Source organism: Chiloscyllium plagiosum, unplaced genomic scaffold, assembly GCF_037043375.1.
Source record: "Chiloscyllium plagiosum isolate Xiang-an unplaced genomic scaffold, Cpla_swu_hap1 HiC_scaffold_27, whole genome shotgun sequence".
Classification (NCBI taxonomy): Eukaryota; Metazoa; Chordata; class Chondrichthyes; order Orectolobiformes; family Hemiscylliidae; genus Chiloscyllium; species Chiloscyllium plagiosum.
The window spans coordinates 11,407,568-11,433,624 of NW_028270165.1; the positions used below are offsets into that span (position 1 = coordinate 11,407,568).

The following is a 26,057-nucleotide window of genomic DNA, read 5'->3' on the forward strand; positions in this document are numbered from 1 at the left end:
TCCTGAAGATTTACAAAGCTGAGACTGGGTTTTGGCGTTTCTTCCCTTTCCACTCCCAGGAGCCGCAGTGGTTGGGGCGGTGAGTTGGGGAAAGTGAAATGTGCCCGTGAGCAGCGTGTGGGGCTCTTTCAGCTTCCCCTCCTCTGACAGCGCTGTGACGTGACTCTGATGTTCTCAGGGACACTTACTGACGCGAGACAGTGAAAAGAGTCTCGTTCCTGCAGATCAGGAATTCAAACCGTATGCCGGCTTCAGGACAATGAGAAAGATTAATTGGGGTGTGTGAAGAAGCTGTGAGCTGCATTTCAAACAGGTAGGTGGAGTCACATGCGTCAACCATTGCGCCCCTGGCACTGTGCGGTCCTGACGCCGCCATGCTGCAGAGTTCTGACGTTATACGGACATGCACAGCAATGGGAACATTCACAAGGTGAACAGCCAAAGATAATCACCATCACTGCTTCCCTTCCATCGACCCAACTTTGTGAAGCAGTATCTTTCACTGGCAAATAAAACACCTTTGTCCTCAGGTGCCTGCCTCATTTCGACCACGACTTCACGCCCCTCACTGTTCTAGTCTCATTTCCAAACACTTGGCTCATATCCTCAAAAGCAGCTCTGGGGATATCTGCTTGTTCCACCCTGACAGGCAGTGGGTTGCAGATTCCCGATCAGTCCCAATGTGATTGAAATATTTAAACCCCTCCACTGATTTGCATCTTTAAAAATCCGTGAAACAATCTCCCTTTCTTTCTGACGACAGTTCTCAACTGTAGTCGGCAGGGTTCACACCTGCGTGGGGAACCCGCAATGGATTTCATGTCCATCGCATTCACCACTCTGCCCACCAATACAGAACCACACTGACAGCTTCATTTCGCAGGTCTCTCTGCCCGTGGAGCTGAGAAAGAGTAAATCATTGCAGAGTTTGTTTGAATCCAATCACTTCACAGTTTTCGAAAGGGTTAAATATCTGCAAATGGCGATTCTGGGTGCTTCATCCCGAAAGATGAAATGGACGTTCAGTTAAAAGCAAAACCAGAAATTGCAGGAGCAACTCAGCAGGTCAGGCAGCATCTGTAGAAAGAGAATCAGAGACATTTCAGAACTTTTTTTACCTCATCCAGGAACATCCAAAACGACTGAGTTGCTCCAGCAGTTTCGCTTTCTGTCTCGGACTGTCAGCATCCGCATTCCTTTACGTTAGAAATTCAATCAATTCAGAAACCCCTTTGTGCTTCCTCAGTGGAAAAGATTTCCGTTTGGGAAACATTTTCCTGACACCATTAAAAAAGCGCATCTTTGCAGCCAAGAAAGCAGTAGGAGCGTGAACAGCAAACGCCCCGTCTCCGGGTGGTCTCGAACCACCAACCTTCCGGTTCACAGCCGAACGCACTGACCAATTGCGCCACAGAGACAGGTCCGCCCTGCACCCGCACAGTCTCGTTGAGGAAGCTACTATTCAATTAATAATTTAACCTTCCCGCCCAGAATTACCATTGTCTTCTATCAGTTCAAACACGGCGAATACTGCAGAAAGCCAACGGGTCGAGCTGCATCTGTGGAAAGGTAAACAGAGCCGACGTTTTGAGTGTGCTACCGTTTTTGTTCAGAACTCAGTGTTTTGCCTCTTCCCGAAGTTGGTCCAGGTCTGTATCTCAATTGGCAAACACATGGCAAGTGCAGTGCCGCAATGTGTAGTTATAGCCTTGGCTGTTTAAAAAAAAAGCAGTGCATTGTTTAAATGGTGATATATTGGAATGTGGAGAAAGTGAGGACTAGAGGTGAAAGTCGAAAAATGTGGCACTGGAAAAGCGAACAGGTCAGGCAGCATCTGAGGAGCAGGACAGTGAACGTTTCGGGCACAAGCCCTTCATCAGGAATGATGTGTGGATGTATAAAGGGGTGTCAGAGTCCCTCCATTCCAGTCAATGCCAGTTGTCGGGCAGATGCAGCAGGCAATGAGCGAGGCAAGTGGTATATTACGAAGAGGAATTCAGTTCAGAAGTGGGGTCATTGAACATATTCAAGGCTAAATTCATCTGAGTTTTGAACAACAAAGAAGTGGATTGTTATGGGGGGAGGTAAGAAAATGGTTTTAAGACCAGTACAGGTCAGTCACAGAGTATGACAGCACTGAACAGACCCTTCATCCAACTCGTCCATGCTGAGTATGTTCTCAAACTAAACTCGTCCCACCTACCAGTGTTTGCCCATAAACCTTCGAACCTTTCATATTCATGTACTTATCCAAACGTTGTAACTCTGCGTGTATAAAATCATGAGGGGTATGGATAGGATAAATAGACAAAATCTTTTTCCCTGGGGTGGGGGAGTCCAGTACGAGAGGGCATGGGTTTAGCATTAGAGGGGAAAGATACAAAAGAGATCTAAGGGGCAACGTTTTCACGCAGAGGATTGTACGTTTATTGAATGAACTGCCAGAGGAAGTGGTGAAGTCTAGTACGATTGCAACATTTAAAAGGCATTTGGTTAGGTGTATGAATAGGAAGGGTTTGGAGGGATATGGGGCCGTGCGCTGTCAGGTGGGACTAGATTGTTTTGAGATAGTTGGTCGGCATGGACAAGTTGGACCAAACAGTCTGTTTCTGTGCTGTACATCTCTATGACTCTATGACTTCTTCTGGACATTCATTCTGCACTCAGGCCACTCTCTTAAAAAACGATCCTTGTCCTGTCTTTATAAAATCTTTCTCTACTCACCTCAAAATATTTGCTCCCTGATCCTGAAAACCCCAGCTGAGGGAAAGGAAACCTGCTGTTCACCTCATCCGTATCCGTCATGATTTTATAATCCTCTATATGCAGTGTGTAGTGGCTCATTGAAATAATGTCCTGATGCAGCTTCGTTTGTGGGTGTTGGGATGATTGCTTCTGTGGTTAAGCACTTGGTTTGCGTGTGTTGTTTTTCTGTAGACGCTAGTTTGAAGTTCACTGTTGAGTGTTCGCTCTACTGTGACATCTAAGAATGGCACTTTGTTGTTGTTCTCCTCCTCTTCAAACCAGGAGCCCCCCTCAGGCCATAGTCTCACTACTTGGAACACCAATATACAGACTAGTCAAAGGCCTCCACTGAAGACTAGAACACCAAGTCGAAGATTCACGCCACTCCATTTATTCCATCCAAGAATTCCTGAACACCAAAGACACTAAGTTAGAAGAGGATGGAATAATGATGTCCTTTGACATAACAGCCCTGTTCACATCCATTAACATCAACGTGGCCAAAGAAAACTGGAGACACTACTCGAAGAACCAAAGACACAAATACAGCACCAACTTCATCAGCAAAGATAGCACTATCCAGCTCGTGGAACTGTGCCTTAACCACCCACTTCATATTCAGTAACAAGCCTCAAACAAATCAACGAAACACCCATGAAACCACAAGTATCAGGATTCCTAGCAGAAGCAATAATGCAGTCTCAAACCAACAGCCCTTCCAACGATCCAAACCAAACTTTGTGTCCGCCACAGTGATGACACTTTTGTCATCAAAAAATGAAGTAAATTAGAGGAAACCTACAACACCATCAACAATATCCTTACTGGCATAAAATTCACAAAAGAGGAGAAAAACAACAAAGTGCCATTTCTAGATGTCACAGTAGAGCGAGCAGTCAATGGTAAATTCAAAACAGCGTCGACAGGAAAACAACACACACGAATCAAGTACTTAGCTACAGAAGCAATGATCCCTACACATACAAACAAGCTGAATCAGGACACTATTTCAACGAGGCACGACACACTGCAGTAGCCAGTAACAACGAAGGCCAATAAGGAACGGTACAGGGCATTTAAGGAGAATGGGTAAGCAAACGATACACAGAGAAACACTTCCCTGACCGGGAATCGAACCCAGGCCGCAGCGGTGAGGGCGCCAAATCCTAACCACTAGACCACCAGGCAGATGCGGTTTGCGCTTGTCAGCTCTCCTAAAAATTACTTTCCTGCCCGGAAATCGAACCTGGGCCGCGGTCGTCAGCAAGCTTTCACCTGTGCATCCAGCAATGTCATTTCTTGTATCCATTGCTCCCGATGCGGTCTCCTCTACATTGGGGAGGCTGGAGACTCCTCGCAGAGTCACGGCACTTGAGGGGATATTTCCAGGACAACCGCAACAATCAACCCCATCGCCCTCTGGCCCAACATTTCAACACCCCCTCCCACTCTGCCGAGGACATGCAAGTCCTGGGCCTCCTCCATCGCCGCTCCCTCCACACCCGATGCCTGGAGGAAGAACGCCCCATCTTCCGCCTCGGATAAATTCAAACCCAGAACATTAATGTAGACTTCACCAATTTCCTCATTTCCCCTCCCCACACCTTACTTCAGTTCCAAACTTCCAGCACAGTGCTATCCTCATGACCTGTCCTACCTGCCAATCTCCCTTCCCACCTATCCGCTCCACCCTCCTCTCTGACTTTTCACCTCCATCCCCACCCCCATTCACCTATTGAACTCTTTGCTACCTTCGGCCCAGCACACCCCCACCCCCAATTTATCTCTCCGCCCTGGAGGCGTCCTGCTTCCATTCCTGATGAAGGGCATTTGACCGAAAAGTCGATTTTCCTGCTCCTCGGAAGCTGTCTGACCTGCTGTGCTTTTCCAGCACCACTCTGATCTAAACTCTGGTTTCCAGCATCTGCAATCCGCACTTTTGCCAACCCAATAAACCCAGTATGTCGATTTCACATCAACAAACTGACACAAGCAGACACAACGTGTGCAGAAACCCTAGCCACATTACTTTACATAAAAGAGATCTGGGAAATGATGTCCAGACAACTCAACGCTCTCAGCACCATGGTAGCCCACAAACCTACCAACACACTTAAACAGCGGCTAATGAACCTGGAATAGCCTATACAAACAACCCGCAAACGAATGTTATTTACAAAATACCATACAAGGAAATATATACATGAAATCTGCCGCACAGTTCTCTGTGGCAAGAAATGCTGGGATGAGATAAGGAAGATGTTTTTCAGCCAAAACGAATCGGCACTGACTGGACAGCCATTTAAAATCAACGCTGTCAGGCCAGGATGGAAGATCCAACAGGATGAACAGATTTCTAATTTCCTGAAGATTTACAAAGCTGAGACTGGGTGTTGGTGTTTGTTCCCTTTCCACTCCCAGGAGCCGCAGTGGTTGGGGAGGTGAGTTGGAGAAAGTGAAATATGTCCATGAGCAGCGTGTGGGGCGATTTCAGCTTCCCCTCCTCTGACAGCGCTGTGACGTGACTCTGATGTTCTCAGGGACATTTACTGACGCGAGACAGTAAAAAGATTCCCATTCCCGCAAATCAGGAATTCAAACCGTATGCCGGCTTCAGGACAATGAGAAAGATTAATTGGAGTGTGTGAAGAAGCTGTGAGCTGCATTTCAAAGAGGTAGGTGGAGTCAGATGCGTCATCCATTGCGCCCCGGCACTGTGCGTACCTGACGCCACCATGCTGCAGAGTTCTGACGTTAACACGGACATGCGCAGCAATGGGAACATTCACAAGAAGAACAGCCAAAGATAATCACCGTCACTGCTTCCCTTCCATTGTCCCAACTTGGTGAAGCAGTATCTTTCACTGGCAAATAAAACACATTCGTCCTCAGGTGCCTGCTTCATTTCGATCACGACTTCACGCCCCTCACTGTTCTCGTCTCATTTCCAAACACTTGGCTCATAGCCTCAAAAGTAGCTCTGTGCGTATCTGCTTGTTCCACCCTGACAGGCAATGGGTTGCAGATTTCCAACCCCTCCAATGATGTGAATCTTAAAGAAGAAACCGGGGAACAGTCTTCCTTTCTTTTTGACGACATTTCTCAACTATAGTCGGCAAGGTTCACACCTGCGTGGGGAAACCGCAATCGATCTCAAATCCATCGTATTAACCACTCGACCCAGGAATAAAGAACCACACTGACAGCTTCATTTCCCAGGTCTCTCTGCCTGTGGAGTTGAGAAATAGTGAGTTATTGCTGGGTTTGTTTGAATACAATCACTTCACAGGTTTCGAAAGGGTTACATATCTGCACATGGCGAGTCTGGTTGTTTCATCACGAAAGATGAAATAAACTTTCAGTTAAATGGAAAAACAGAAATTGCAGGAGCAACTCAGCAGGTCAGGCACCATCGGTGGAAAGAGAATCAGAGACAATATTTCAGAACTCTGTTTTCTCCCACAGGTACTGCCAAACCGGCTGAGTTTCTCCAGCAGCTCCTCTTTGTGTCTCTGATTCTCAGCATCCGCAGTCCTTTACGTTAGAAATTAAATCAATTCAGCCTCATGTGCAGGAATGAGAATCCTTTCAATTTCCCAAAAATTGGCAGAGATTTCAAGGCATTTGGAAAAAAAAGTAAAAGTGACATTAGGAAGAACACTTTCTTGTCCCTGTCTGACCGTGACAAGGAGGCAGATTCAAGAACAAAAAAGGGAATTCGGTGATCATGTCCAAAGTAACAATGTGGAGATTTACAGGGCGAAGGCAAGAGAATGATACGAATAGAGACTCTCATTTACTTGCGGTGTAGAACCAGCAGAGCTAATGTGGGCCTCAAATTGCGCTGTGACACGTGTTGTGATTCAGAGTGAACTCACAGTTCAATCAACGGAAGGTGGGGATTTAGAAAAGTTTATATTTATATAATCTCCTCACGTCAACGCAACAACAAAGTGGTTTAATTATCCGCCAGTGGAGAGAACCTGGTTCCTGGAGATGGGACAAAGAGCTGGCTCAGGGATATCAATCCACATTGCTCTCTTTGCCACGAGTTCAGAGGGAGAACATTGGAGGGACAAAGGAGAGAATAACGATCTGTGTCGGAGGGTGACGAACTGTTCATGGAGACTATTCCTGGCTAACAATAAGTCGTGTGTAACAGCAGACGATGTGATAACACGGCCTCGTGTGGGTGTGGTAGGGATCAAGGGCATGGGGGTGTTCGGGTCCAAATAATATTGAACTCGATCTTGAAGACTGGAGGATTCCAAACGGAAAATGAGGCGCTGGTCTTCCAACTGGAGCAGAGCTTTGTTGGAACACTGCTGCATGTCTGAGACAGAGATGTGGGCCAGGGAACAGGGTGGCGTGTTAAAGTGACAGGCAACCAGAAGCTCATCGCCTTTGGGTGGGCTCGATCCACCAACTTTGCGATTAACAGCCGAACGCGCTGACCAATTGCACCACAGAGACAGGCGATGACATGGGCTGCGCCATCACTTAGGGGAGGCTATTAGTGAATTCATAATTCAGCCTCCCGGCCTCGATTTCCAGTTGTCGGCTATCAGTTTTACTTTTCCATAATAAAGCCTGGGACATTCATTGTGGAGACACCGGGGACAGGCTGGAGACACATCCATGTCAGGAGGAACTAGCTTTCTTACTCCGGGCCGTCACCCTTCGAGCCTTTCCGTGTTTTGCCTGTTCCCGCGTTCTCTCATTGGCTCGGAGGCGAGAAGGGGTTTGAATTCCTGATGTGCAGGAACGACAATTCTTTCAATGTCTCAGATCAGTTCATGTCCCGAGAACATCAGAGTCAATCTCCCGCAATCTTCAACAAGGGGACGGTGTCTGGACTGTCTCTACTCAGTCGGACAGTTCATCTTTCATTCTCCTCGAAATCCGCTTCCCAAAGAGTTTCTCAAGGTTCACAAAGCTGGAGACTGGGATTTCTGTTTTGCTTCATGAACATTTTTCCATTTCGTAACTGACAATATTTTGCCAAAACATCTTCCCAATTGTACGCCATGATTCATTTCCAGGGATGAGGAATTTCCATTTTGGAGAGACATTCCCAAGGTTGGGAATGTTCGCTTTGGAGCAAAGAAGGTTAACTGGAGATTTCCTGGAGCTGTTGATCATGATGGGAGAAGAAGCGGTGGGAATGGGCAGATTAATGATCAGAAGAATCAATTGCCACTGACCAGAGTCAGTTACCAGAGGACAGGGATTGAAGTTCTTGAATGAAAAGCAGCACTTGTGCCTAATAAACATAGAGAATACTGCAGAAAGCCAACAGGTCGAGCAGCATCTGTAGAAAGGTAAACAGAGCTGACGTTGTGAGGCTGGTACGTTGTTTGTTCACAACCCGATTTTCCTGCATGGCAATCAATTCCCAGACATGAGAAAACTGGATTTTATCGAAACGGGTTTTGTGAAGTTTGAGCGATAATGCAGCCAACAGGAAGTCATTTAAAATCGCCAGTGAAGAAAGCATAGTCAGCAGGTTACCACCCTGAGCGGGGGAGCCCCAAAGGATCTCTACGCCAGCACCTTAAGTGTTCGGCGACAACTACACGCCCAAAGTTGTGGTCTAAAATTTCTCATGGAATGGTTCTAACAGGAAAGGTGAGTATTGGGCTTTTCCTGTCCGCGCCATAGTCCCAACGTATCCTGTTCCCCTGGATTTGATCAGGACAGAGGAGGCTGATGGGAGATCGAACTGAACTACACACATTGATGAGTGATAGAACGGGTGGGAAGGATCCATTCCCATGCATAGAGAGATTAATAATCAGGGCCGAAAATAAGGAGCCACTTCAAGAAATTTGGGGTTCATTCAGCAAAGCTAATGTGGAACTGTTCACAGAAAATTGTGGTGAAAGTCTCTCGAGTTATTTTGATGAGAAGTGTTGATGATGCTAATACAATCGATAGGATGAACGTAGATTGGTAAATGTATTTGGTGACAGTTCTGTTCTAGCCCTGTGAGCGAAACCTGGATCTGAAGGAATAAAAGGGACATTAACAACATCGATCTGAAATTGGATACGTGACAAGAAACAGAGCCATCATTAACAGTTGGCTTTTGAACTGGAAAAGTATTCTCGTGAAATTAGCTTGTGGCTTGAGGTATGCAAGGTCAAGATAATTTAGGTAAAACACGGAAACGCTATCCTCATTAGCAGACAGTGAAATGATTACAAGATGCAAATTAAACATTTTCGATAAGTGATACAGGGGACTGGGAAGATAAGTATTATAAACTGTGAACAACAAAGTTCTGGAGCACAACACTTACATTCAAAGACCGAAAACATCCAGGTCCTGATTAATCAGATGGCATTGTGGTGCTTTTCTGCAAAACATCCACTTGCAATGTCCTACAAAAGAGTGACAAAACCCATCCCTGTCATCCCAGGATAGAAAATCCGAAGGGATGAACCTTTGCTTGTTTTCTGAAGATACACAAAGCTAAGACTGGGTTTTGGTGATTGTTTCCTTTCCACTCCCAGGAGCCGCAGTGGTTGAGGCGGTGAGTTGGGGAAAGGAAAGTGTGCCCGTGAGCAGCGTGTGGGGCTATTTCAGCTTCCCCTCATCTGACAGCGCTGTGACGTGACTCCGATGTTCTCAGGGACATTTACTGACGCGAGACAGTGAAAAGATTCTCATTCCCGCAGATCGGGAATTCAAACCGTATGCTGGCTTCAGGACAATGAGAAAGATTAATTGGGGTGTGTGAAGAAACTGTGAGCTGCACTTCAAACAGGTCGGTGGAGTCAGATGCGTCATCCATTGCGCCCCTGCCCTGTGCGTACCTGACGCCACCATGCTGCAGAGTTCTGACGTTAACACGGACATGCGCAGCAATGGGAACCTTCACAAGGTGAACAACCAAAGATAATCACCGTCACTGATTCCCTTCCACAGGCCCAACTTTGTGAATCAGTATCTTTCACTGGCAAAGGAAATACCCTTGTCCTCAGGTGCCTGCTTCATTTCGATCACGATTTCAAGCCCCTCACTGTTCTAATCTCATTTCCAAACACTTGGCTCATCGCCTCAAAAGAAGCTCTGCGGGTATCTGCTTGTTCCACCCGAACAGGCAGTGGGTTGCAGATACCCACCAGTCCCAATGTGAGTGAAATACTTTTCCTCCTCCACTGATTTGAATCTTAAAGAAGAAGCCGGGGAGCAAGCTCCCTTTCTTTTCGACGACATTTCTCATTTTGTACTCGGCAGGGCTCACACCTGCGTGGGGAAACCGCAATGGATTTCAAGTCCATCGCATGAACCACTCGGCCCACGAATACAGAACCACACTGACAACTTCACTTCCCAGGTCTGTCTGCCTGTGGAGCTGAGAAAGAGTGAATCATCGCAGATTGTTTGAATCCAATCACTTCACAGTGATTCGAAAGGAATAAATATCTGCACATGGCGAGTCTAGGTGTTTCATCCCAAAAGGTGAAATGAACTTTCCGTTAAAAACAACACGAGAAATTGCAGGAGGAACTCAGCAGGTCAGGCAACATCTGTGGGAAGAGAATCAGAGACAACATTTCAAAATTCTGTTTTCTCCGACAGGTACTGTCAAACATGCCGAGTTTCTCTTTTTGTCTCGGCTTCTCAGCATCCGCAGTCCCTTCCGTTAGACATTAATTCAATTCAGAAACCCCTTTGTGGAGAGGATTTCCGTTTGGGGAACATTTTCCTGACCCCATTAAGAGCGCTCAGCTTCGAAGCCAGTGAAGAACAGCGAACACACCGCCCCTGGGTGGGCTCGAACCACCAACCTTTTGGTTAACAGCCGAACGCACTGACCAATTGCGCCACAGAGACAGAGGCTGGCGAAGGCTGCACCATCGCTTAGATGAGGCTATTAGTGAATTCATAATTCAGACACCCCGCCTCGAATTACAATTGTTGTCTCCCGCGCAGTCTTGCGAGAGATCCCGGCTTTCTTAACTTGACTTGTGCAAAAATACCCGATTAAACTTCTCAAAAAGAACCTCCGTGAAACGAGGCTGGGCTCCCTGCAGTACGAATTGGACAGGAAGTGAAATGATTGGAGATAGCATTGAACAGGTTGACGTGTTTACTTCCCTAATTTTCTTATCCCTCTGCCAATTGGCACGTGGCTTGGGCAGTAATGTTATTACACACACTGGATCAGTGGGATTTTAACCTGAGCCTCAGGGCTCTATGGGAGACTACAGATGCACCACAAAAAAAACTCTAGTAAATAGGTCCACTTCTGTTGAATGAGAGGAAACAGCTTCCTCCTCAACATGATACACGACCACTGTACCCTCCGTGCCCATTACAATAAATTGAGCCGCCTCCTGTTGAATGAATGAGTGGGAACCCCTCTCTGAGCTCCAAGAAGCGGCGGGCCCGGCTGGAGGCTGGATTTGCTCATGGCTTGTATCTATTAACTTATTTAAATGGTACCTCCTGTATGGGAGTATGGTTTACATGAAAACCAGAGGATCATGTCAGAGTGTTTGTTTATATTTTGCAGTTGTAGTTTATAAAATACACTCCCTGGAGGAGCACCTTCTATGATGCTGCATTTCCTGCCTTCTGCCCTTCCCCCATTTGTTATTCTCATCTCGATTTTGCATTTTCAGTCAAATTTCATTTCACATTAATCAGCCTTGGTATTCACTGTGTATCATTAATTAATCTGTTGGATTGTTGTAAAACAAAATTAATGGTGTAATTTCATTTATGTTGTCTGAGTTTGACATTGAATATGCAGGTGTGAATGCTAGTAAGTTGTAAAAATAAATCAAGAACTTGTGCTTTTTAAACAAAAAGAGTTCAATGGTATTACTGGCATTGTCTCCTTGGATGATGATGATTATAGTCTGACCAACAAACCATTTCATGCAGTCACCCAGTTTAATTAAAGTCTTTTGGAAAATAATTCTGGCAGGCAAATATTTATACAACCCAAAATACGGTCGGTAATCATGTGTATTCTTATCTTTTAAGCCGTAACAGATGGCATTGCGTGGCGGGTTGAGACTGAAACTTCGCTGGAAAGAATGTAGATTGATGAGGGAAGTCAAAATGGCAGAGTCTGGGGCCACAATCTATTAGTCTGGCTTGATTGCATGAGTGGTGGTTCTTCAAAAGCACCTTCCAAGTCATGACCTCAACCACCAAGAAGAGACAAGTGTGAACACAGGATTCCGACTGCAAGATATATCGCATTGTTTCTTTGTTATTGACCAAAATGCTGGAAATCACTCCTGAACATTGTTGCAGACCACATCATATTTGTGAAGCAATTTAAGAGGCAGTTCGGCACCACCTTTTCAAAGTCAGTTTGGGAAGAGTTGCTGGCACAGCCAATGATATTCACATCTCATGAAATAGTAAGCAAAGAGCCCACAGTGTTGGGAGGCTGTATGTTAGCATGGATAGAGGATTGGCTAACTACCACAGTTGTGGTAAGGGACATGTTCAGGATGACAACTTGTAACTAGTGGTGTACCACAGGAATCAGCACTGGGGCCAACATTATTTACAATATATATACGAATTACTTGGATAAGTAAAGTGAAGGTACTATTGCTAAATTTGCAGAAGACACAGTTGATGTGAAAGCAGGTGGTGAGGATGACATTAGATAGAGGGATTTGGAATCACAACCACGAATCTCTTCATCCACTTTCAGTGAGTAATAGGGAGGCTAATTGGAGGTTGGCCTTTTCAATAGAGTAGAAATGTAGGGAGGTTATAGTGAATCTATGTAAGGCATTAGTCAGGCCACAACTGAATACTGTGAACAGTTTAGGGCCTTTTACCTGAGGAAAGATATATTGGCATTGGAGGAAGTCCAGAGAAGGTTGACCATGATGATACCAGGGATGGAAAGAATGTCTTATGAGGAGAACTGAATAGGTTGGGCCTGTGCTTATTAGAAGTTCGAAGAATTAGAGGTAACCTTATTGTCACGTACAAGATTCTGAGGCGACTTGACAGGCTAGACGTGGAAAAGTGGGTGAGTCTGGGCCTGGGTTGTTACGTGCATTCAAGGCTGAGATAGATTTTTTTTAACCAGTAAGGGAATTGAGGATTATGGGGAAATGGCAGCAAAATGGAGTAAATGTATCCCAGAATTATCGTGATCTGCATAAATGGCAGAGTCAACTCAATGGGCTGAATTGAATAGTAAATAGTAAGGAGGAAAATCATGCAACTGGCAATTACAGACCAGTCAGTGTTGGGAAGCCTAGAGATTGTAGGGAGTTGGTGGCATTTGGGAATTGTTCCTGGATTTAACATCTGGAGTTTCAAATTGATGCTGCTATGGCCCCGATGCAATTTGAAATCAATTTATGTATCTGGAATATAAACTTATCGCTGCTTTGGTGATCTTATCAATTGTCATAAGTACCTATCTTGTTCACTAATAACCTTTTTTTTCAGGAAGGAAATCTTCAGTCCTGTCCCAGTTTGGTGAATGTGTCACCCTTAATCGAAAGTCATGTGGTTGACTCTTAACTGCCCTCTGAATTGGCACTTGGTTATTTTTTGGGAGACCAAGTGTCACGTTCCATGAATGAATAAAGAAAAATATTCAGGACAAGATTGTCAATGTCACTGTCAATGAAGGGAAGATTGTGATCTCGTGATACTGGTTAAGTAGCCCAGAGATCTCGGTCTTCTGAGAACAAAAATTAAAATCCCATCATGGATGCTAGTGGACTTTATTTTCAACGAATAAAAAGATCTGGAAGTGAGAGTTTGTCTCTGTACTGGCAACCAGGAAACCATTATTGGCTAAGACAATGAATTGCAGATGTTGGAGATCAGCAACAAAAGGCACAATTGCTGGGGAAATGCAGCAGGTCTGGCAGCATCTGTGGAAAGAAAACAGTTAATGTTTTGAATCCAGCCTAATTTTGAAGGGCCACCGGACTCAAAACAGTAACACTGTCGTCTCCTCATAGATGCTACCAGAACTGTTATTTTTGTCCAATCATTATAGAGTGTTGTGAAAGTGTTCTTTTAGGGAGGGAAATCTACCACTCACAACCCTACACACACGTGCACACGCTCACATCACGTGACTCCAGACCTACTGCAATGTGGTTGACTCTCAACTGCCTTCTAGCATGTAGCCAATTGCTCAGTCCAAAGGCCATGAGGGATGGGGAGCAAATGTTGGACGTGCTAGCAACAATCCCATCCCTCAAAATATTTTCTTATATATTATAAAGCATAGGTTAATGAAGGACAACCAAAACCAACTGCTATGGGAAAGTCATGCCCAACTAACCTGATTTGCTTGTAGTCATAAATATTGTTTTAAAACCCTCTTCAGAGAGGACATTGGTGCCATCATTGTTGCAATACTGCATGCAATTCTGTGCTTCTGCTGCAGGAAGGGTGTTGTGAAACTTGAAAGGGTCAGAAAACATTTACAAGGATGCTGCCAGGGTTGGAGGGTTTGAGCTACAGGAAGAGGCTGAATAGACTGGAGCTATTTTCTCTGGAGCTTTGGAGATTGAGGGGTGACATAAAAGACATTTATAAAATCATGAGGGACATGGGTAGGGTAAATAGGCAAGGTCTTCTCCCTTGGGGTTCGGGGAGTCCAAAATTAGTGGGCATAGGTTTAAGGTTAATGGCAAATGGAGTTTAATATAGATAAGTGTGAGGTCTTACATTTTGGATAGTCAAATCAAGGTAGGAATTTCATGGTGAATGGCAGGACGTTAAGGACTGTAGTGGAACAGAGGGATCTTGGAGTACATGTTCACAGTTCTCTGAAAGTGGAGTCACAGGTAGAAACGTTTGGCACACTGGCCTTCATCAGTCATGGCATTCAGTATAAAATACCGAATTAGAGCCGAGATAAGCACCAAATAATAACACATACCAACAAACACCAAATCTGTTTCATATGCAGTATTTCAAACCAAGAGATGTAAGGGTGCAGGTTCATAGCTCCTAGAAAGTGGAGTCATGGGTAGACAGGGCAGTGAAGAAGACTTTCGGCATGCTTGTTTTCATCAGTCGGAGCACTGAGTACAGGAGTTGGGATGAATTGTTGCAGCTGTCACAGATTCCACACAACAACACAAGACGTGGCCCTGCCCTCCCCTGACTGACTGTCACTTTGCATATCAGGGGGAGACACCCTTTTAATTGTGATGATCAGGAAACAGGCCATCCTTCAAAAAAATGGATTTGTTCACAAATATTGTGACAGAGGAAGGAAGTTGCAGTCTGGGTGAAGATCAATCTTCATTCAGAGAGAGAGAGAGAGGAAGAGCAGCAGCAGATTCAGAAGTTCAGGGTCCAACTTCTGAAAAGACCTTGTCTGATTTGCAGTTGTTCCTGGGCTTGTAATATCGTACTGCAGCATATTGTAGATCTTCAGTAAGAGTGTCAATACTGCACTAAAGATATCCGTTCAGCAACTTGAGTCCATGTGAACTCTTCGTGGAGGTATGCAGTCTGCCCCATAACCCTGTCGGTTTACAGTTACATCTAGATCGACACAAAGATCTTTGGGATTGAGAGGAAAGAATGTTCCACAGTAGCTAGAATTACGTTCAGATTTTCTATCATGGACTGACTGTGATGACCCTTGCAATCACTTCACTGGAATATTACAAGAGAAGAATTTGGCGGCAGAAATCTCAGACCAAACATCACATCAAAGTCTGACAGTCACTTGATTCACGAGGACGTGGATATTGATGGCCGTGAAAACAAAGGGGAAAAGGCCTGTCTGCTTAGTTAGGTTTTAAACGTAAGTGTGACTGGAAACTCAGAGTCTCGCATACCCTCACACCAGAGTAGGGACTGTAACAAGCTTTACAGACTGAATGAGTGTTCCAATTATCAGAGGTTTCACCAGTAACACCACACACATGCTGTAAGCGTGAGTGAGTTTTCAACTGATTGTTATGGTCTGAGACAGACGAGGGCACCTGCACCATGGAGAAACCGTGGAAATGTGGGGAGTATGGGAATGGTTTCCCTTCGCCATCTACACTGGAGATTCATCGGCGTTTGCACACCGGGCAGCAGCTGTTCGCCAGCACTCAGTGCAGGAAAGGCTTCACTCAGTTACACCACCTCCTGGCCCACCAGTGGGTCCACACCAGCAAGAACCCGTTCATCTGCCCCGTGTGTGGGCAGGGCTACACTTAATCACACCACCTACTGCCGCACCAGCGGATGCACACCGGGGAGAAACCGTTTTCCTGCTCTGTGCACGGGAAGGGCTACACCCAGTCGTATCACCTGCTGCTCAGCTTCCGCTACCACACTGAGGAGAGGCCGTTCACCTGTCCCGTGTGGAGCAATGACTTCTGTGATTCCTCCACCCTGCGTAAACACCAGCGCATCCACACCAAGGAGCGGCCGTTCACCTGTCCAGTGTATGGAAAGGGCTTCACCCAGTCGTGCAACTTGTGGAGACACCAGCAACTTCATAAGTTAGATGGCGCAGGGATTCGGGTTGGACTCTGCTGTTACCGCTGCTGAGAGTCTCATCTTGAACCCTGTTTAGTGGGTGAAGTGGGAGGGGCAAGGGGTTCCTTTATGCTGAATGGCCGCTCTCTCACCCACTTTACTTCCAGTGGGGGCTGATGCTCTCTGAGCCTGGGATTGCACCTTCCCTACGGAAACAGTCCACAGAAGCGGCTGAAGTGCAGGGAGATCTGAAATAGATACATTTGTCTCTGTCCCATTGAGTCTCCACCACAGTCAATCCAATTGGGCTCTGTCAGTGTTTATGCTCCACCTGAGCCTCCACCCACCCCTTCATCACCATACAGGTATCCCCTGCTTTTGGAAAGTTGACTTTACCCCCTACCCCCTCCCCGCCCAAGCCTGTGCCAATTCTTAATCCTAACTTCGACCTGCTATTTATTGCCGATGCATGGTTTCTGTCCCTGTATTCACCTCCCCTTCATGTGTCTGTCCAGATACACCTTAAGTGTTGCTAAGGTGCCTCTTTCCACTTCGTCCACTGGCAGTGCATTCCAGGCATCCACCATCCAACTGTGTGAAAAATCTTCCCTTTCAATTCTCCCCCTGACTGTCCCCCTCTCGCCTTGAACTTGTGCCCTCTTGTAGTTGACTTTTCCACCCTGGGGTTGGGGTGGGGGAAGCCTCTGACTATCTAACAGACTATCTGGCCCAACCCCAAACATCCAAAGAATAATCCACACAGACCCATTTCCCTACCCCTATTACTCGACATTTACCCCTGACTAATGTACCTAACATTCACATTCCTGAACACTGTGGGGCAATTTAAGCACGGACAATCCAACTTAACCTGCCAATCCCTGGGCATTGGGGTAATTTAGCATAGCCACTCCACCCGAATCCACACATTTGGATTGTGAGAGGAATCCGGAGGAAACCCATATCGACACAGGGTGAATGTGCAAACTCCACACAGACAGTGACCTGGGACTGAAATCGAACCAGTTTCCCTGGTGCTGTGAGGCATCAGTGCTAATGATTGAGCCACCATGCCACCCCCGTCCAGTCAATCTGTGTGTCTCATCATTTTGTTGAGGTTATCTCTCTGCCCCATCTTCACAGTGAAAATAATCCAGGTTTATCCCATTCTCTGCTCATAATGAGACCTCCAGACCAGGCAGTGTCCTAGTGAACCTTCTCTATACCCTCTCGCAGAGCATCCATGTCCTTCTGGGAGTGTAGGGACCAGAACTGCACGCAATATTCTGAATGTGGCCGGAATAAATAGCTGTAACATAACTCGTCAACTCTTACACTCAAGGCAAACGTGCTGTGTGCCTTCTTGATCACGTTACCCGCCTGTATTGCCAATTTTGGAGATCTATATGGCCAGATCCCTCTGTATGCGAGTGCTTCTATGTGGTCTGAAATTTATCGTTCAATTATTGTATTTCCTATGTATCTGTACCCAGCTTCACTTTAATTGTGTTCCCCTCTTTATCTCTTTTCCCCCATTCTCACCCCTCCACACATCAGCATATGATAAGATTATAGGAGCAGAAATTATGCCATTCAGCCCATTGAGTCTGCTCCACCATTCAATCATGGCTGATAAGTTTCTCAACCCCATTCTCCCCATAACCTTTGATCCTCTTGATACTCAAGAAACTAGTTATCCCCAGCTTAAATGTATTCAACGATCTGGCCTTCACAGCCTTCTGGGGCAGTGAATTCCATAGATACACCACTGTCTGTCTGAAGAAGTTTTCCTTATCTCCGTTCCAATAGGTTTTCCCTTTACTTGAAGGCTGAGCCCTCGGGTCCTCGTTTCTCCGACCTATGGAAACATTTTCCCAACATCCACTCTGTCTAAGCTGTTCAGTATGCTGTAGGTTTCAATTAGTTCCCTTGTCATCTTCTAAACTCCATTGAGTATAGACCCAGAGTCCTCAAATGTTCTTCATATGTTAAGCTTTTCAATCCTGGGACCTTTCTCATCAACCTCCTCTGAACATGTTCCAGGGCCAGTACATCCTTCCTGAGATATGGAGACTAAAACTGTGTACAGGACTCCAATTGTGGCCTGACTGGAACCTGAAAGATCCTCAGAAGTACATCCCTGCTTTTATATTCAAGTCCTGTCAAAATAAATGCCATTGTTGCATTTGCCTTCCTCACTACTGACTCAGCCTGTAAGTTTACCTTGAGGAAATCCTGGGCTAGAAGTCCCAAGTCTCTTTGCTCTTCGGATTTCTGAATTTTCTCCCCATAATCCTTCTGTTCCAGGGTAGCAGCAGAGACTTCCAGACACACTGATTTGTATTCCTGGATATCCAGGTATCTCAAGAACTGCCAGTATCTCAGGAGGAATCGTTATTCTGGGAGGAGGCAGAGAGGAGAGTGGTGTGCACCTGTAAACTCCAGAGCTTCCCAAACTTCACGAGCCAACAATAACTCTTTCTGGACCAAGAAACGAAAGGGCCGACGAGAAACTGTGACACCACAGGAAGTGAAATTAGGCCATTCAGCCCATTGAGTCTGCTCCACCATTCACTCATTCTTGAGTATCAAGGGGCTCAAAGGTTACAGGGAGAATGGGGTTAAGAAAAATATCAACCATGACTGAATGGCAGAGCAGATTCAATACGATAAATGGCTTAATTTCTGCTAATGAACATCCATGGGAAGAAGGAGGCAACACAATAAGTTGTTTCTTGGGACAGGCAAGATAATGTTGTTTAATAATGGTGTGACAAAAGAAGAATTAATTCTGCCTGCAGAAGGAAAGCCCTGACATAGAGGGGTTAATTGCATGGCAGGCTGTTTCAAACACACAGCTAACCCTCAAGGATAAGAAGGTAAGCTGCAGACCTGAGGTCTCCAGCAATGTGAGGTGATGTTAGAGTCTTAAAAACAAAAGTCACACCACAGATTGGAAATTGAGGAAACGCCACCAAACTTCAACTCCAGAATGATGCAGCCGCAGCAGTACTCAGAAGAATAATACTGCATCAAACCCCTGGAACTTCCAGAGATGGGCACCGTCGGTGGAAAACCAGTTAACTTCAGACATCAACTGGGTGATAGCCAAGTTTGGGGAGTGAAGCTGAATGAACTTGAGAGGTTTTATTTGTGGTTGCGACGTGCAATAAAGTGCAAATCATTGTTTCAGCAGTTGATTGTCTGTGCGGTTTCTGAGTCAGGAGCCAAATTAAGGTGATTCACCCACAACCACAACAAGAGGCTTGGATTAATATTGACTCCATTGCATTCAAGAGAATGTTATCAATACTGTTACAAAGCGAAGGCTGAACCCCCCCCCCTCCCCCTCCCCCTCCCCCTCCCCCTCACCAAGATCTCAAACTGAAACGTCCAAAGAGTGGCACGTTGCCCTTTAATCTGTAAAGTCAGTGTGATAAGTGGTGTAACCTGCTGTAGTGTTAAAAGTAAATCCCTGACACTTTACAACCGACAATCAGCAATTTATTTAACCAACTCTCACGGTGAACAAATGAACAAAACTACTAACAAACTGAAGAAATCCTTCCTAACTACTGAGTATTCTGGAATAAATCAAGATTCTTCTGGTATGCTTTTCCAATCAATACATGTCCCACTCAGATGACACAAAATAGAATTTAATCTCTCAGATTACAACTAGGTTATGTGTCTTCCGGAATATTCTGCGCCATTTTCTGTCGGGGATGCCTCCTCCGATTCCTCCGTCAGGAATGTCCTTCTCTGTTTTTCTAAATGATGCTTTATCTAATACACAGATGAGTGAGACCGCCAATTCTTTATGATAGGATTGGTCCTGTTGTCAAAACTTTAGGATTTAAATTTAATAAATTTTTGGTAGCCAATGGGGCTGATTTAAATTGATTGGTGAAATTGAAAACCTGTTTTCTTGTCCTGCTAACTGTACAGCCTTTTGTTACAAATGTTTCAGTTCAAGTGCTTTTTGTTGTGATCATGTTCCTCCTTTAAGAAGATTACGTTGTTGGTTTATTTTCAGGAGGGGTTGTAAAAGGCTTCCCATTCATCTAGGATTAAGGTTTTCACTAATGGTTAACAGATACTGGCTAAGGCAACAATCCGGGAAAAGGGTTTGACATTTTATTTTTCTAAAACGCTTCTACAATGAAAGGGCAGTTGTCCCATTCTTTTCCCCTGGTTTTGGTTTTGGCAAGCAGTCTGTCTAAAGCCGCTGCAGAAAGACATGTTTTCTGATTCAACAGATGTTTCTGGCTGACTCTAAAGCTTCAGGGAAAATAGTACCAGCGTATTCAGCCTCTCCCTGTAGCTCAAACCTTGCAACCCTGGCAACAACCTTCCAAACCTTTTCTGAACCCTTTCAAGTTTCATAATGTCTTAAAAAGACGTCTACTTTGCTCGACTAATGTGGGAGAATTTTCTGCATGACGCGTTGTGTCTGAAAGAGCCCTCCCCTGTGCTATGACAGAGCTGCAGTGACTTTCAAAAGCCTGACAAATGCTGTTATCAGTCAAAGATTCATTGGGAGAAGCTTCTCAATCATATCTGTAAATGGAGAAAGTGTTTTTAATAATGAGACATGAATAAAGGCTGCATTAATCTTTTGTTCTGAAGATTTACTCATACATCTCAAAACAGAGCATATGAACCCGGTCAAAAGAAGTCTACGGGAATATAAGACACCACTGCCTATTTGCCGACCAGGACCGACTTTACACAGAAAACATGGACATTTTAAATGAATGGGGTGCCATTCGTTTTAAGATCAGGTGAACTTAAGAGGCACAGCATTGGCTTAGAAAGGAGAGATCCTTGACACACACACAGCCAAAATCATCACTGCCATTATTATCAAATTAGAATTTAGGCTGGATAGGCTGGGATGTTTTTCCACTGGAGCAGAGGAAGTTGAGAGGCAATATTTTCAAACCATGAGGGGTAGATTTGGGTTAATGGTAGCTGTCTCTTCCCTTGAGGAAGGATTTCAAGAGCAAGGACGCGTTTTATGGTGAGAGGAGAAAGATGGAAGAAAAGATGTGGGGCAAAATATTTACAGAGTGTAGTTCGCCTGGGGAAACAGCTGCCAGTGGAAGTGGTTGAAGCTGGTACATTAACAACATTGAAAAGGCGTTTCAAAAATACATGGGTAGGAAAGCTTTAGAAAGATATGGGCAAAGTGCAGGGAAATGAGGTTAGTGTTGACAAACATTTTGGTCAGCATGGACCAGTTTGGGCTGAAGGGCCTGTCTCTGTGCTATAGTACTCTATGACTGGAATCTCTTTGTAACTCTGACAGTGTTGAGTTTCCACATGAACCAGGATAAAGTGAGGACTGCAAATGCTGGAGATCAGAGTTGAGAGTGTGGTGCTGGAAAAGCACAGCAGGTCAGGCAGCACCCGAGGCGCAGGAGAATCGATGTTTGAGGCAAAAGGACATCCAGATGAATATCTCACTAAATCATGCTGAATAAAGTCTGATCTCATTCGTCAACTCTGATGTGGAGGTGCTGGGGGTGGACAGGTCAGAAGTCACACAACACCAGGTGAGAATCCCAATAGATTGATTTGAACTCATGAGCTTTCGAAGCACTGTTCCTTCATCAGGTGAAGTGATGAAGGAGCAGCACTGATGAAGGAGCAATGCTCCCAAAGCTTGGGATTTCAAATAAACCTGTTGGACTGTAAACTGGCGTTGTGTGACTTCTGACTTCAACTTCTTCAACTGCGCATTCATGTGAACTTGATGGGATACTTTATCCAACTCGGCGTAGTTAAATCATATCGCTTGGAGGGTTTCATTTGATATGGGCCATGCTAAATTGGGTCAGGTGAATTGGCCATGCTAAATTGCCCGTAGTGTTAGGTAACGGGTAAATGTAGGGGTATGGGTGGGTTTCGCTTCGGCGGGTCGGTGTGGACTTGTTGGGCCGAAGGGCCTGTTTCCACACTGTAATTTAATCTAATGTAATCTAATCTAATTTGAAACCTTCCAGGAGGTGAATTCAACAAGATTGAATTATTCAAAGTTACTAAATTCGAAACTTACATCAGGACCGGTAGTCATAGAGAGGTACAGCACGGAAACAGATCCTTCAGTCCAACTCGTCCACGCGGACCAGATATTCTTAATTAATCTAGTCCCATTTGCCAGCACTTGGCCCAAATCCCTCTAACCCTTTCTATTCATGTCCCCAACCAAATGTCTTTTAAATTCTGTAATTCTACCAGTCTCCTCCACTTCCTCTGGCAGCTTATTCCATGCACGCACCACACTCTGCATGAAAAGTTTTCCCTTTCGGTCCCTTTTAAATCCTTCCCCTCTCACTCTAAACCTATGCCCTCTAGTTCTAACAACATACTGATAAATCATTTCTGATGGAGGTGTCAACGTTTCGGGTAGAACCCTTCTTCAGTCCTGAGGGATAATACCTGAAATGCTGACTTCTCCACCTGCTGGTGCTGCCTGCCTTATTGTGCCCAGCCTCCTGTTTGTCTATTTTAGATTACAGCATCTGCAGTTTTTTATTTTGTCTCTAATAAATGGTGGAGCAGATTCGATGGGTCAAAATATCCTAACTTCTGCTCCAATGGTCTTGCGGTCGTAGGTTTGTGCGGGTCTTGGGCTCAATGAGCAGCAGCGCCCACTGGAAGCAAGGTTCATAGAAACATAGAGGCACTACAGTGTGGAAACGGGCCCTTCTGCCCAACAAGTTCAGAGCGACCCTTTGAAGAGTAACTCACCCAGACACATTTTCCGACCCTATCACTCTGCACTTACCCCTAACTAATGCACCACACCTACACATATTTGAACACTATGGGACTATTTAGCTTGGCCAATTCGCCCAAACATGCGCACGTTTGCACTTTGGGAAGACACTGCAACACGCAGAGGAAACCCACGCAGACACAGCGGGGAATTACATGCAAACGCCACACAGACAGTCACCCTGAGGATGGAATTAAATCTGGGTCCCTGGCGCTATGAGGCAGCAGTGCTAACCACTGAGCCACCACCCTCCCTCCCCCCCGCCCCCCACTCCCCCAGTAGAAAACAAAAAAGCCTACCAACTCTCCCACTACCCCCACTGTCAGAAAGGGCAGGAGGATCAGTCCTGGGGGTGACCTTCAGCAGCGTTACCCGCAGAATCTGATTGTTCGGAGCATTGGTGCTTCCGCTAGTGCTTGTTCAAGCTGCAGGACATTGTGAACCTCTGCCCACACTTGGGGCAGGCAAACGGCCTCTCCCCAGTGTGGACCCGCTGTTGCGTCAGTAGAGTGGAGGAGACAGCAAAGCCCTTCCCGCACTCGAGGCAGGCAAACGGCCTCTCCCCAGTGTGGACCCGCTGGTGCGTCAGTAGAGTGGAGGAGACAGCAAAGCCCTTCCCGCACACAGAGCAGCTGAAGGGCCTTTCCCCAGTGTGGACCCGCTGGTGCTTCAACAGGTCGGAAGAGCGTGTAAAGCACTTCCCGCAGACAGAGCAGGTGAATGGCCTCTCGCCGGTGTGGACCCGCTGGTGAGCCAGCAGGTCAGAGGAATCGCTGAAGGCCTTCCCACATTTGGGGCAGGGGAAGGGCTTCTCACCGGTGTAGACCAGCCGGTGAATCACGAGGTGGGAGGAGCGAGTGAACACATTCCCACAATCGGGGCAGTGGAAGGGCCTCTCCCCGTGTGCACCCGCTGGTGCCTGATCAGGGCGGAGGAATCGCTGAAGGCCTTCCCACACTTGAGGCAGCTGAAGGGCCACGCCCCTGTGTGAACCCGCAAGTGCCTCAGCCGGGCGGAGGAATCGCTGAAGCTCTTCCTGCACTTAGGGCAGCTGAAGGGCCTCTCCCCAGTGTGCACCCGCCGGTGCCTCAGCAGGGCGGAGGAATCACTGAAGGCCTTCCTGCACTTAGGACAGGAGAATGGCTTCTCCCGGGTGTGACTGCGCCGATGTGTCTCCAGGGCAGACGGGACACGGAAACCTTTCCCGCAGTCGCCACACTTCCATGGTTTCTCCATGGCGAAAGCTACAGTTGCACACAAACGCGTGTATGTCCCCTCCCTGCCTCGAATTCCTCTTTCCAGGCCAGATAACTGTTTCAGGCTCCACACTCAGTGCGTTGCTGCAACAGTAGGGTCTCTCTTCCAGTCCCACTGATGCTGAAAATGTACTGAAACAGGAACCAATTGGATCATAGTTGAAAATTGTTGCAGTCCCGGTGGATTGAGTGACTCACAAATGCTGGAGAATCAGAGTAGAAAACTGCAGGTCAGGCAGCATCTGAGGAGCAGTAGAGTCAATGGTTCAGGCATCAGCCCTTCATGTGTTGATTTTGAAACTTCATCTTCAGATCAAATAGTCTGAAAAGAGATTACAAAAGTCAACACTGTCAGTCCAGGGTAGAAATTCAGAACATGCAATTCTACTTTCTGCAGAACATTCTTTTGTTTTATTATTCCACAAAACTGAAAGCACCATCCCTCTCTCTCTCTCTCCCCCTCTGTTCTCACTCCATTCTAATTCTCCTGAAATTGCTGATTCAGGATCTGACAGGGACAGAAGAGCAAAACAGTCACAACTGACATCTCTCTGAATTTTGGATATCTGCACCTGAAAATTAATATCTTCCACGACATTGGGATACTGTTGAGAGTGAGCAGGTCTGATTTTTGGAAGCAAAAATATAGTGTGTAAATTCAGGATGAACCGGCAATGCAGCTTCTTGGCAACCAATCAGACACAAAATGGTAAACGTGCCCCCACAGGGGAGTTTTAGAATGAGACATCAAGGCTATGACACCAGAGAGAAATTGAACAGACTGGCATGGCAAACCAGAGTCATCTAGATATACAGCACAGAAACAGGTCCTTTGGTCCAATGGTCTATGCTGACCAGATATCCTCACTGAATCTGGTCTCATTTGCCAGCATTTGGCCCATATCCCTCTAAACCCTTCCTATTCATAAACCTATCCAGATGCCTTTTAAATGTGTCATAATTATACCAGCATCTACTACTTCCTCTGGCAGCTCTTTCCTTACACGCGCCATCTTCTGCATGAATTGCACCTTCGGTTCCTTTTAAATTCCTCGCCCCCTCCCCGGGCCACCTCACCCTCAATCTTTTACTCTATAGTTCTACACTCCCAGAGAAAAGACCTTGTCTATTTACCCTATCCATTCCTCTCTTGATTTTATAAACAATGGAAGCATCAACGGCTCAGGGCGGGGATGGGGAGGGTGGGGGGGGGGGGGAAGTATGCTGAATGTGCTGGAGCCAACGCGTAAGAAGAGGACACAAAACCTTGAAGCTGCAATGAGGAACACTGCATGTGCTGTACTTGTACCTGTTGATTTTATTTGTGGGAATCAAGTGCATTTTAAAAATAAAAACAAACAAGATATCTATCCCTCCCCTTTCCCAATCTCCTAATGCTGTCCTGGACACAGAGTGAGAGAATTGGGAGCAGGAGTTGGCCATTTGAGCCTGCACCAACATTGAACACATCATAACTGAATATGAATATACCTACAGCCAGGTGGATAGATTGGGTTTTCTTTCACTGGAGCAGAGGAGATTGAGAGGTGACCTTATAGAGGATTATAATATCATGAAGGGTACAGATGAGGTGAAAGGCAGGTGTCCTTTCCCTAGGGTGGGGCGTTCAAGATTAGGGAGCAAATTTTGAAGGGGAGAGGAGAAAGATTTTAAAAAGATATGAAGAGCTCCATTTCTTTCTCCGGTTTGTGTGTGGAATGGGTGTCCAAAGGGAGTAGTGGATGCATGTAGAGTGACAATGTTTAAAAGACATTTGGAAATGTACATGAACAGGAAAGGTTCGGAGGGATATGGGCCAATCACTG

General features: G+C 45.9%; 1 non-coding gene across 1 annotated transcript; it reads right to left on the reverse strand.

The window, feature by feature from the left end:
- Window positions 1–1,344: 1,344 nt before the first annotated feature.
- Window positions 1,345–1,418, reverse strand: trnah-gug (transfer RNA histidin (anticodon GUG)). Its single transcript has one exon. It is a non-coding gene; the product is annotated as a tRNA-His (tRNA).
- Between the last annotated feature and the right edge of the window lie 24,639 nt (window positions 1,419–26,057).